This window comes from Cryptotermes secundus, unplaced genomic scaffold, assembly GCF_002891405.2.
Source record: "Cryptotermes secundus unplaced genomic scaffold, Csec_1.0 scaffold1551, whole genome shotgun sequence".
In the NCBI taxonomy this organism is placed as follows: domain Eukaryota; kingdom Metazoa; phylum Arthropoda; class Insecta; order Blattodea; family Kalotermitidae; genus Cryptotermes; species Cryptotermes secundus.
The window spans coordinates 484706-499608 of record NW_019739253.1 but is presented as its reverse complement, the minus strand read 5'-3'; positions in this window follow the sequence as shown (position 1 = coordinate 499608).

Sequence of the window (14903 nt, the reverse complement as noted above, 5' to 3'; positions counted from 1 at the left end):
CTCTCCAGGTTGATCTTGTTTCAGGGTCCCAACTATAACATTCGCAATATACCGCCCATCTACGTCAGAAGTCTCGTCCAAGGAAACCCATATCTTGTTGTCAGCAACAGATGTTCGAATCTTATTTAACATATCTTCATAACATGTAGAAAGATAATTCTTTCTTAACGTCGATTCACTTGGGATAGGATGACTAGTGTATGTCTCCAAAAATTGTCTGAAGTGCTGATTATGCAATTTCTCTAATGGAATATTCGAAGATGCCATCCACTGACACAATCCTTCGAAAATTCCGACCCATTGTTAATTTAAGAAGGTGAAGAAGAAGAAGAAGAATTAGTGGAACTGTTTTTAAACAACAAACTTTGTCTGCTATCCTTTGTAGATAATCTGCTTAAACATTTACCATGTTTAAAAGTTTTACAATGCTGCTGCACAGTAAATCGCTTTTCTGCCGTAACTTTCACGCCACACAACTTACAATAAAATATCTTGCCATCGGTACTAAACACTTTATCACCAAACTCCTGTACAAAACTACGCAACCTTGCGCTCCTTGAACTACATGTACTCACTTTAGGCATTGTAAGGTCAAACTGAAGTCTTATAACGCCCTCCACATATATAAATAGAATACTTCTAAGCCCTCCAAGAAAGAATGGGATGTATATACCTTATAGTAAGACGGAGTACAATAGGAAAATACCCGTTACACTTGCCTCCCTCACGCCTCGACTGGGAAAAGCCGGCTTGCCAGGTCATAAATGCTGCATTTCACAAATTTTCGCCTTTGTAACTGCAAGTACAGCCCAGTCAAAAATATGGTTTTTAATACGAACTTCATGTACTTGAACTCTATTCCACATTGAAGCAACAGTCCAGCCTGGAATTTATTTTGTAATACTAAACATTATGGAACCGAAATTTTACATTATATCAAAGAATCGTTTCTAAAATGACAAAATATGACCTTATTTCAAAATTATGCCAAAATATGCTGTAAAACCAATAAAACTCTAAAATATGCATTTATATGCACAATAAAAACGACATAATTTCAATAAGAATGACTGGATACATGCATAATTACATTTAAAAATATGAATAAACCCTAGGAAAAAAATATGACATGTCATAGAAATCCGGGCCCTAGTGATAAGGTTGTCAGCCTTACACGCCGGCCGCCCTTTACCCCAAAGAATATTCCTGGTACTCATTTCTGTTAGAGGCTGAGTCGACCCCAGGGCCATAATGCGGCTGGAAGGATTAGGTCAATTGAAAAATTTCACCTCAACGGGATTCAATCCCGCGACCTTCCAGCTTGTAGCATAGTGCCTCAACCAACTACGCTACCGCATGCGGTATATATATATATAGGGAGAGAAGAGACGGATGTCCCAGATCTGTTCTGTAGAACTGTGCAGGTGGTGTTACTTCAGTGCTGAAGTCCAAATCTGCAGGAAGTTATGAGAGGGGCCATTAAAATGTACACGTTTATCAAACTGTTTTCCTTATTTAAGTTTTTAGAATATGGTTAAATAAAAATGCATGCCAGACGGTTAGTTCTGCAATGCAGCTACTGCTCTCTGTATTCGCATCGCGATTCACCTGCCCTGAAGATGGAGGCGATGCGTTCCTCCGAAACGTCGGTTAAAACCAAGAATACACGGCGCCAGATCCCAGAAGACTACTTTCTTCTATTTATGGTTGTTTATAAACTCCTTTATAGGCGAACCGGAGACCATAACCAACAATTAACTCTTACGAAAGTTATAAGGTTTGAAGATGCAAATTACTACACCATGTTTAATAAAACTCTGAAATAATCTGATATGAGTAGGGAAGACAAGTTCTCATGTACGGGTCCACAATATGATGTTACCGTAAGCTATAAAGTAAGGAAAGATGACTAAAAACCTGGAGACAAACACAAACAGCAGGAGTGCGATGGACAGTATAAATATTTGCTACAGTGTTGGTTCACATAACAAATGGGCCTGCACAATCCATGTTCCAGACAAAGCAAGCTCCATAACGCACATGCAGAAGTATTATTCTGCCAATGACATGCAAATATTTACATTGCTGTCTGCCAAAGCATTTATCAGCACAAGTACTCTCCTGTGAACAGAGGAAGATCCAGCAATTATTGAACTGGGAAAGAGTTTATGATATATCTATTTCCCATTTGTAACGTTGTATATGGAGACTGGAACACTTTTCAGTAAGACATCTGACTCCTGCAAAGTGAAAATGTTGGTGAATAGTAAAGCTGAATGGGTCTCTATGAGGTGCAAATATTATCCGTTTTAAGCCCTAATATTTTGTTTTTGTCTTCATGAATTAGACAACCGAATTCCTGTGTCGAACTGACAATCCTCTCCTCCGTGTCCTCTCGCTCCATCTGAGTAGAGATCAGTCCGAGATTTGTGAGACTCTAGCGAGAGATTCTTCAGTGCGATGCGTCAGACAGACGTCGTTAATGAGTTCAATGTGTGAGCTCTTATATTCAACTGCAATTGTAATTTTCTGAGATATTGCCCTGTTAGTACTTTTATTCAATGGCTTTTCCACCCCCACTCAGGGCCCAGGTCTCATATTCAGTTCCGTAATCAATTTTACAGACGGTCGGACTGCTTGGACGAGTGATCAGCTAGTCGCAAGACCTCTACCTAAACACAGGACAACACAAACACAGAATAAACTCATACACAGACCAAACATCCATGCCCTGAGTGGGATTCGAAACCATGATCCAAGCGTCCGAGCGAGCAAAGACAGTGCGGCTACCGGGGCCGGCTCCCTGTTACTTTTTACCAGAAGTTACTTAATCTTATTTGTTTATTTTTCAAGTTATACTGCAATTTCCTCAAGGATGAGGTGGACAGGACATGTAGCACGAATGGGGGAGAAGAGGAATGCATATACGATATTGGTGGAAAAGCCAGAAGGAAAGGACCATTGGGAAGACAAAGGCGTAGGTGGGTGGACAATATTAAAATGGATCTTAGAGAGATAGAATGAAATGGCATGGATTGGACCGATCTAGCTCAGGATAGGGCCCAGTGGAGGGCTCTAGTGAACACGGTAATGAACCTTTGGGTTCCATAAAATGCTGGGATATTCTTGAGTAGCTGCAGAATTGACGGCTCCTCAAGAAGGGCTCAGCTCCATGAGTAAAAGTAAATTGCAATTTCCTTGTCGCAAATTTAGTATCACAAAAGCATTCTCGGAGCGGCGTAAGAACTGCACTGCGTTCGTGTACGCCTTCAAATGCGAGAGCACTATCAGGAGCTGCAGAAGCGCTGACGAAGTGATGTACTCGTACCAGGATCCACTCTCCACAGAAATTAAAGAAGGTACGATAGAAACGGTACTTGTTCCCTTTCTGCCGCCAATTTACATTGACATTTTAGATTTACAGGAGACATTAAAAAAGTAATCATAGTATATTCAGAAGACAAGAAGGCGATAACTGCACCCCATACAGACTCTTAATTAAGTGTTGAAGATCGGATTCTTGCATTAAATTACTTATCTGCGGCTCATTTGCTTCGGTGTAAAGGGCAGATAAACACCGCACGCTTACTTCTGTTATAAGATTGCGGACAGTATGAAGATGGGTGTACTGTAGGGTTACCTTTCGTCTGAAGATTAAGTTTCAAAAAGATTAATTGCGTACAGGTCCTTTCTTAATTTATAATTATGAAATTATTTGATATTTGTAGTGGATGTACTCTCTCAACCCCAACAAGTGTCGATGTCAAGAATACGTGGACCTATACACCCACTCCCCCATACGTATTCAAGGAGTAGTGTTTAATTAATTAAGCATAGGGACACGCGGTAGCGTTTTTGGTTGAGGCACTATGCTACGAGCAGGAAGGTCGCGAGTTCGAGTCACGATGAAGTGGATTTTTTCAATTGAACTAATCCTCCCAGTCGCACTGTGGTCCTGGGGTCGACTCAGCCTCTAACAGAAATGAATACCAAGAATCTTTCTTGGGGGTAAAAGGCGGCAGGCGCTTAAGGCTGACAACCTCACCGCCATCTGTGAGCCGATTGTCTAGAGAAAATGTGAGACCCTCAACCTGTTACTACCTTATTGGCCTTCACGGTCTGTTACAGGGATAACTTTACCTTTTCTTTACCAGGGACAAATTTACCTTAACTTCATACACTTCCTTTATATGTGACAATATAAATTTGATTCTTCTTATGAATTCAAGGTTTACTGATTCTAAATAAACGCAGACAACTGTTACGTACTGTATTTGTTCTCTGTGCAATTCAATTTTTGCAGAAGTCTACAAATAACCTTCATCAACCACTAACTACTCAATTCATTTTATGGTACGTATAATACAATACATTGTATAGTAATTTCAGACAGGTGACGGTTCTTATGAAGATTTTATAAATACATGCAAATTTAGTGTCGTAATATCGATATAAAATATATTTCTATATATTTTTTGGACTGAGAATGTCGTCAAAGGACTCAGGGCAGGGAAATGAGGATTCTAGGAACTTTGGTAAGATTTGTAAGACTACAGCACTAACAAAGGAACATTGAACCTTTAAAACATTGCGAAGAAAATTGAGATTAACAAAAGAACCATATGCAATTTAATGAAGAAGAATGGGATGACAAAGGTGGCAGTGGAAAGCTAAAGAAAAAGGATGGGAAGGCAAAATGGGCCGTCAGGGTACAGGAGCGAGCAATTAAACCGGATCCATCAGGCGTGCTACTGCTTCTGAAGGTGATGAACAAAGTCATATCCGAAGGTGGTTTATGCTCAATGTAAATGATATATTTAGTGCTTTCTTGTGAAACAAGCTTCATAATGCTCAGCTTTTGGCAAGTTTTCTCTCTCCATTTAAGTGTAAATGGTTTTGGGGCAACTTGCAACTGTTTTTGTATTGCTAATTAAATGCTAGTGCTAAGGATTAAAATAGACCATTATCGCAGCCTTCCACATCCTTTGTAATCGAAGTAAAGTCATGTACCTTATTTAGCGTTAATATATTAAGACCGCCTCCTTCCTGATCCTTTAATTTTATTCATTCGCGAGTTTCTTCATTTGGCAGGTTACAATGTTTGCATTTATAAGTCAATCGAGCTAAAGATGAAAAGATTCTGTGCTTTAAAACTTTTGTGGTTGAGGAGTAATTATATAATTCAGAAATGAAGTGAAATATTAAATAAATATCTTAAGTTTAGACACTGAACTACGGGCCTCGTCAGGTGATAAAATTGTCGACACCTATTAGCAATGAGCTCGGTGAATGTAAACGAAGGAGAAATGACAATACCACAGAAAAGCGGTAGCGTAGTTGGTTGAGGCACTACGCTACAAGCCGCAAGTTCGCGGGTTCAAATCCCGATGAGTTCATAGGATTTTTCAATTGACCTAATCCTTCCAGCCGCATTATGGACCTGGGGTCGACGCAGCATCTAACAGAAATGAGTACCAGGAATATTCTTCGGGGCAAAGGGTGGCCGGCGCGTAAGGCTGACAACTTTACCGCCATCTATGAGCCGACTGTCTAGAGAAAATGTGGGAACCTCAACATCTCACAACCCTATGGGCCTCCACGGCCTGTTACAGGGATATCTTTACATTTTACAAAATTTAGCAGGGATAGGCAGTGCCACAGAGTCGCGCCAAATTGAAGTCTACACACATATTCGATAGCGATTTCTGTTATTTGCATAACACATGCAGGAATTTGCAATGGAACAATAATAGGCACGGGCTTGTCTCCATGAGGTCTCCACTACAGAATCACTGAAAGTTGTCGAGTTGATGGGGAAGGGAGCAGTGAGTAAAAGAGAGTCAGTAATGAGGTAAGTATATTAAACCATTTTCATGGATTTTCTACGTTTTAACTCGGTTTACGCACATCACACCACTAACGGCCATAATTATGTAAAGACGGGACAACCTGTTCAACAAACCTGAGCACAATGGGTGTAAGTAAATTACATGACAAACAGCCATTCACTTCAAAGAGACTGCGTATTTATGAACAAGGAATTCTCCCATGGCTTTTGCATGCATGTATGCCCAAGCTGCATCTCCTTAGAATATTATTATTTAGGTTATATAAATACATTCGGTTTACTTCTGAAGTCGTCCAATTTAAGCTAGTGATTAAATTGGAATATTAAGAGTAAGACTTGGTGTAAGCGGAATATAAACAACTGACACTTATATCACTGCGGCACGGAATAGTGGTGCCATAGTGTCAGTTGTTACGTGAAACCAATATAAATATATATATTATGAGCAAAGGATGCCGCTTATCGTTTGAAATATTACACTTCGCAGCTGCAGTCCAGCGAGGTCTCAGGAATCGTTGGGAATATCGCTGGACCAACGGCTTCGAAGATATAATTGTAAGAGGGTATTGGGGGATTCAAAGTTGTAACACCCGCCTTCCGTTTGAATGATCGAATCAGAAGCGATGATGGAATATATCTGCGAGGGTGGGAGAATTAATGTCCCCAAAACTCAAGGATATAGTCCGAGCTTCAGGGGGACTTCTAATTTGGTGATTCCGACGGATAGACGTGTTCTGCAAATAATATATTAAACCAGTAAGCAATTGTAATGTGTGCAGTCGTAATATCATTACCCTTTGTCTCATAATCCAAGACCCGTAAACGATCCTGAGGAAGACTTTCATTGCCACCGGAACCCAACCAACATCAGAAAATAAAGGGCGTAAGAGCGGTTGCACTTCGCTGTCGCCAAATCAGTTTTCCACATTTGCCTATCATCTCCGTTTTGCAATCTATTGGATTGGATTGCATTGCTCTATCCTGATCAATCTTCCAATTTGTTCCGAGGTATTCACGTCTCCTTCTCCTTCCAGCTTTCTCGTAGGCCACCTATTATCTATTTTCGTTGCACTTGTCTATGCTATGCTAATTGCCTACCTTGTAATCGCTTCAATTCATTCTACAGTTCCCATTCCGTGTTTAGTAACCGTACTTCTAACTTTCTGCCTGGATATACCCACACTTCTCAGGGATCTATTTCGACGATATATCCTAGATCTGTTGCGTCCCACATATCCCCACCACATACGGACGCTTAACTTTCTGAGAGCGCTTCAACAGAACGGAATTTACACATCGAACTGTTCGTCCTGCCTTATTTAAGCTTCTCATTACGCATTTGTTTAATGCAAGATCCTCTCTAAAATCTCTCCAAAGTGTTTATGCTCTTAAAGCACATTAATTTCTTATGTAAGGTAAAGTGGCCCCTATGCTTAACTAATTGAGCACTACACCACGAAGACGTATGAGGGAGTGGGTGTATAGATCAATTTCTTGAACTCAGCACTAGTTGGAGGTGAGTGGTCAGTTTCAAGCCTCGGCCGCTTTAACCCAGGGGAAAGAGCCCGCGGTACTCATTCAATAGGTGGTTGGGTGAACCCCACAGCCGGTCTGGACGACATGGAAAAGTGAAAAATCTCGTCCCTACTCGAAATTCGACCCCTTGGTCGTCCAGCCCGTAGCCAGTCGCTCTACTGACTGCGCTATCCCGGCTTCTCACGTCCAGCCCGTAGCCAGTCGCTATACTGACTGCGCTATCCCGGCTCCTCACGTCCAGCCCGTAGCCAGTCGCTATACTGACTGCGCTATCCCGGCTCCTCACGTCCAGCCCGTAGCCAGTCGCTATACTGACTGCGCTATCCCGGCTCCTCACGTCCAGCCCGTAGCCAGTCGCTATACTGACTGCGCTATCCCGGCTCCTCACGTCCAGCCCGTAGCCAGTCGCTATACTGACTGCGCTATCCCGGCTCCTCACGTCCAGCCCGTAGCCAGTCGCTATACTGACTGCGCTATCCCGGCTCCTCACGTCCAGCCCGTAGCCAGTCGCTATACTGACTGCGCTATACCGGCTCTTAAAATTACTTCTCTTCCACTGCTTAAATACTTTTGGCTAAATGGTCTCAATAGTTAAATTATTGGTTTCAATTTCTAGTCTGCTGCGTCGCTATATAAAGAATTTTCCTTCCGTTGATTATTTAACGGAGCTATATATGTATATATATAAACTTTTACTTATATATATAAGTAAATTACAATGAGTAATAAAATAAAGTAAAGCTGTCCCTGTAACAGGCCGTGGAGGCCAATAGGTTTGTGAGATGTTGAGGCTCCCACATTTTCTAGGCAATCGGATCACAGATGGCGGTGAGGTTGTCAGCCTTACACGCCGGCCGCCCTTTACTCCCAGGAATATTCCTGGTACTCATTTCTGTTAGAGGCTGAGTCGACCCCAGGGCCACAGTGTGGCAGGAAGGATTAGGTAAATTGAAAAATCCAATGACCTCCTCGGGATTCGATCCCACGGCCTTCCGGCTTGTAGCATAGTGCCTCAACCAACTAAGCTACCGCGTGTCCCTACATTGAGTAACAATACCAGGTTTTCTTACATTTGTTTGTGACTGCGACTCTGGGCGTGTGCTTACAATTTGTCCCAACAGCGGAAGCCATGTGATTCCCTGCTGCGCCGAAAGTCTGGAGCTGAGCGCACGTGTAGTAACAAGGGCGAAGCATGGCATGCTGAATGCTCATCTGCTCTCCGTCATCTTACTGACTGCTATCATCAATGGTGACAAGAAAGCTTGCGTCTCAAATAACAAATGACGTGGGACAGGAATATATTCGGCAGTTGAAGGAGAACTTCTCAGTAGCACTAGTAACGTAAAGGACTCTTGTTATCCCCTAGACATGGTCAAATCTGTGTACTGTACTCTCTGCTTGACCGCTTCACCGTCACAACGGTGCATAAGAACAAGAGGTGGTGAAGTGTGGGATGGGTCAGCATTTGACTCTACCTTCTTCTATCCCTTTGGATAATTTCTAATTACGACTGAAATTCATTAAGTTAACTGGTATATCGGTCGACCTGTGTCACTTATTTTCTTCATTGGCACTACAGCCCTCATTTGGGCCTAGGTCTACCTCCATGAAACTCTCCGTTTTTTTTTTCAATTCGGTTTACTAGATCTTAGACATACGGTAGGACTCCTTGGGCGGGTGATCAGCTCGTCGCAAGGCCTCTACCTGTACACAAACACAGAGAAACGCACACGAACATCCATGCCCTGAGTGGGATTCGAACCCACGATCCCGGCTTCCGAGCCAGCGTAGACAGTGCATGCCTTAGACCGCTTGGCTACCGTGACCGGCGCCTGTTTCACTTATCACATGAAACCCTGATGATAGAGACCCAGTCTCCATAATGTCCAGCTTCTATTCAGAACTGGCGCGGCTGACAGCCAGAGAAACGTCATTATGTTTGTTCGGTCTGTGATGCAAGCCACGTAACAGCGCTGAGCATGCAGGAGTCCACCTGTCTCTTCCACAGCAAGTATAGATTTTGTGTCTAGTGATGGCCGTCACCTTTGACTCTCCACATCGATGCTTCAATGATATCAAACTAACTGTAATCTCCTTCAACAATGTTGCAGACCAACGAACCGAGTTCCGTATCACAAGGTACATTAAACGCAAGTGTGTTCATGAATGTTGTCACACAACACGGTACGGGGGTTATTGGGTTCGTTGGGTTTAAACGTATGAATGATACGTTGATGATGTTGTTTGCTGCCAGTGGTAATTTCGATTCCCGAGAAGTGACAGTTATTTTAACAGTGGTAATAACAAGAATGCTATTTTTATGATGTACTGAGGACCATCGTAACATCATTAAGTCTTAAGGAGGTAGCTCTCCTGCATCCGTAATCGTGGTAATGGTTTCTGATTTCATTTTTAATCAATTTTCATCAGTCCCAGTCCTGAATCCTGTAAGATTTTGGGGTTTTCGACCACTACAGACACTACCATCACTGACACAAGCGCGCCCCATTAATTTCAACAAGAGGAGGCCAAGATGGTGTAACAGAAGCTTTTCCGTGTGCGCTCTCAGCGCTGAAACATGTACAGGAGTGTTCATAACTTAGTCATAATTCTTGAAGTAAGATTTTAGAAATATATTTTTGATTGCAACCCACGAGGAAGAAGAAATTTTCATCGAATTATATGCATACATGTTGGATTTGAGGTTCTCACAGCGGTGGTTATGAATATATCGCCAGACCGGGCTCTGCTTCCCACATGCTTTCATGCTGGTATCTTGCTCGGTTCATTTTTCGACCCTGAAGATGGAGGCGATATGTCCCTCCGAAATGTCTGTTGACTTTCAAAGGAATATACGATGTTATAACCCATAAGACAGTACTCTTCAATACATCTGATTGAAAGAGCGGGGTGAGTGTAATTTTATTCATACCGTGGCTCCAACTGGGCTTATTTTGCTGGATATGAGGACGAAGATGACGGATATACATATATATGAGGCACTATGCTACAAGCCGGAAGGTCGCGGGATCGAACCCCGATGAGGTGAACTTTTTTCAATTTACCTAATTCTTACAGCCGCACTATAGTTCTGGGGTCGACTCAGCCTCTAACAGAAATGGGTATCAGGAATATTCTTGGAAAATTATTGGGGGTAAAGGGCGGCTGACGCGTAAGGCTGACAACGTTACCGCCATCTATGAGCCGACTGCCTAGAGAATGTGGGAGCCTCAATATCTCACAACCCCATGGGTCTCCACGGCCTGTTACAGGGATACCTTCAATTTTACTTTATATGTATATTGGAATGATGCCTTGCAGGGTAATCCTGAAGTACTCAGATGAAACCTGACCTAGTGACCTTTACTACTGCTAATGCTACTGACACAAGCATAGAAAGGAATAAGTACACAACGTATCACAGTTCTCCTCCTTACAAAGAACCGATAGATAACACAGCTGTCACTCAACAATTGAAATAGTTATAAAATAAAATAAAACTGACAGATATAATATGTGAACTGACTGCAAAATAATGGACAGAGAAACTCAGTTTACATAGAATAATAATATTAAAGCAAATATAAGAAAAATAACTTACGAGTGTTTATTTGTTTTGGATTTATTTGGTATGGGATGGGAAAGCAATTATAAAACGTTGGGTTCAATTGCAGAACAGAATATATCCAATACAAAAAACATAAAATATTCTCCATGCAGATCGTGGAAGCTGTAACCTTCACCGGGAACGGAATGCAGTAGAATAATTGTGAATTATGATTTACAGAGAATTTACACATAGAAGGAATATATCGTGGTCTAATTTAAGTTACGAGTATGTCCAAGCATTTTTCTGGAGGGTACAATCAAAGTCAAAAGGATCTTCGATGTAATTGCAAAGTCCTATATCCATTCTCAGCAGGGTTTTTTATATTTCAGTTATATTCATGGCACGAAGTGTATTTTCAGTCTTATCAATATAATTATTAAACAGAAATGACGGTAAGTCTACGTTATTCGGCTATGAGATCTTCTGATTACATAAACAAGCTCTGTGTGAATATGTGAACCCACTCATCAGAGCCAATATGAACGAGAGACTTTTAATGAACATGGAGTATGGGAACCCCATCACGTTCCAATACACTCTGATCGACGAACTTCATTTTCCCACGGCTAATAATTTCAATAGTTACAGACACCCGCACACAACAGCAGGTCTTACACCGAGTTCTACTTCAGTTATTCAGCAGGTAACACGCTCTCTGGGTTACTGGACGACCTGCTCGATGAGGTTGTAATTGAATTAGCGGTTGCCCTAGGAGCCGTAGCACGAGATGGTACTGTTACAAAATGGAGATACATTGTAGGTGGTACACATTTTGTGGTCAGAATCTCACCTAACGAGATGGCCTAGAGGTAACGCTCCACCCCGCATTCGAGAGACGTTCCTTTCGAATTTAGGTCGGGACACCGGATGTCCTGCTCTTCCTAAGTCAATCAAGGCGAACTCCGATGCAGTAGCTTCTCTAGACCACAGCCGCTTTCCTCTAGTTCATTATTCAACCGTTTGTTCGACGCTATATAGACTTCCAATTGAAAGCGGCGTAATTTAACCCAAAAGAGAATGGATATAATATGGACTGGACATCATAACTGTAGCTCACAGATGCAGAGTGTTCAAGCCGCATAGCTGATTACCGGCATCCATAGTTCTACGAGTGCACAATGTAGAAGTTTAATGATAAAAAATATCCACTAATAGAAAAAAGGAAACATTCCTTTTACCGGTTAATATACCATATTCTACAGCATAATTTCACGGTAGCGTGGATCGGGTTGAGGCACTATGCTACAACCCGGAAGGTCGCGGGTTCGATTCCAGATCAGGTCACTGCACTTTTCAATTTACCTATTCCTTCAAGCTGCGGTTTGGCTCTAGGGTCGCCTCAGCCTTTAGTATACGGGTCTTCCTGCGGGTTAATGTGCGGCCGGCGTGTAAGGCTGACAAACTTACCGCCATCTATATACGATAAAAATTGTAGCATAAATTTCTACCTCTCATTCTATCCCAGTCGAGCGCATGCGCCTGCTTTATCACAATTTTTACTGCACATTTTCTTGTTATCTTCCTCCTAATTAGCCTGGTCTCAAGCAATTAAGTAGCTGTGTAAATCTGACAAGGATTATCCAGTGATTGAGATTAGGTATTTTTAGGGAGCCCAACTGAGTAGGCGTCTTCTCTCCATTTCACCTGAGGACGGAAACAGATCCAGTTTCCGAAACGTCATATTTTCTAGTTTCTAGAACACCGGACGGTGGGAAAAGTCCGGAAAACCCAGTAATTTTGTGTGTTATACACCATCATCGGAACCCTTTAGAACCTACTTAATATTTCGGCATTGTATCTTCTGATATTGGCTGATTCAGTTATAGAGAAATAAGCAGAAGACAACTCGATAGGTCCCCCCATGCCGTGCTGGATGAGAAATAAATCCGTTTTGTTAAATGTAGCACATTTTTCACTGACAAATTCTTCGTGCGAACAAATGTCCAACTCTTGAGTACCACTGTACGATCATTACACACACCCGGTATTTAACAGTCCAGTGTATAGGGACCCTCGATGGTGAAACACAAACCGAACACCCAACGATATTATCACTCTACAGTAATACAAAAACACCAGAAGTATAAAGGGTTTTATAAAGGTTTTGTGATCCATCCACAACGCCATCTTACTATCAATTTCGTCGTTAGCAGCTGCTGCAAACAAATTTCGTAAATGTGTAAACCGATCAATGAAAGATTCAGACAATTGCGTTCAATAACAAAGAAGTTACATACATTTTTAATTTCGTGTGATAAAAAGATATCCTGCAGTTTGATTCACACGGTTGAAATCTGGTTACTTAGAAAGATGAAACTGGAGCTGAATTTTAAATCTCTTTATAATACTTACGAATGTTTAACTATGAAACTAGTCCCTACTTCGAAGGGAAAGGGAAAAACAAAACTAAGAACGAAGATGACCGCCACGGAGTCTCAGTCAAAAGTAACGAAGAGTTGACACCTTACTTGAGATGTAATTCAACGTGTCACTTGTCTGTTGAAAGCACGGCATTCATCATTTCAGTCTCTTACAAATTGATATTCATCACTTTTTGTGAACAACGCCTGGCTGTGTTTCTGTATGAACGTCCCCGCTGCGCATGCGTTGCCGCCAGTAACTGGGATGACCGACACTGCTCGTTATTAATTAATTATCAAGCGCCAACACACACAAACAGGAGAGGCTATGAAATTCATACTTGGCGGAACAATTAGAAAACGCTTCCTGGAAACGGAATCTATAAAGCAGCAAAGACTTGCAAACATAAAATTATATTTCAGTTAAGTGCAATTTGTAGACAACGTCTACATATAGAAAAGGCGCATGGACAGTGTTAATGGCAATGTTTAAATACACGTGTGAGGTGAAGACAAAGTTAAAGTTACCCGTGTACTTAAGCGGCCTCCGTAGTCTAGGTGTAACATTCCGACCTCATGACTCAAGGTACGCGGGTTCCAATGCCTCTGGTAGATGGGGGAAGTATTAGGTACCGAAGGCCGACCTCGTTGGCTGAACGGGGCTAATAGTACGCACAAGCACCGGTAGGGTTTGGCGACTGGTAGAATATCAAAAAAGGGGACGTACAATAGATCACCCACCCCCTCCAATAATAATAATACTCTTGTACTTAATTACACAATTAAGCACTACTCCATGAAGACATATGAGGACGTGAAATTATAGCTCCATTTTTAACCTCTGTAATAAATGGTGGTGAGTGGTCAGCTTCACGCCACTGGCGCTTTATTCCCGTGCCCATTAGATAGGTAGGTGAATGGGTCATAAGGCCGGTACAGACTCCAGAGAGGACAGAGATAATTTACCTCTGCCGCCAATCGAACACCAGTCATGTATTACCAAGCCTAGTGCCTACACCGAATGACCATTTCTAGTATACATTACATCCAATGATAAATTATTTTTCCTTGGAAACAAATTTACAAACGCTTACATATAAACAGACTTAAATCTCATAAACATTTCTCGGAAGGTGACCTGGGTGACGAGCGGTCACTGCCCGAGCAGCACCTTCTCATGCCACATATCACACGTATGCAAAACAACTTGTAAAATTATTTTTATGTAACTTACACTTACACGTTCTAGTACAACATATTTTCACTTACGCTGTTAAGGAATATGTTGGAACCGAAAAGAGTGAAATAAATATGTAATTAGGATAATATCTTCAAAGGAGAATAAGAAACAAAATTTGTAAGGAAGTTTAGCAATAAAAAGAATATTTTCCAAATGCAATGATTGTAGACCTATTGATTTCAAAGTAAGAATATATTTAATGCACCATGTGTAACAGAACTGCGTTTTAATAATGTATCCAAAGATAATTGCATTTGGGTATATATTCGATAGCAGTATTGAACCAATACTATGGCTAGAGATAAAATA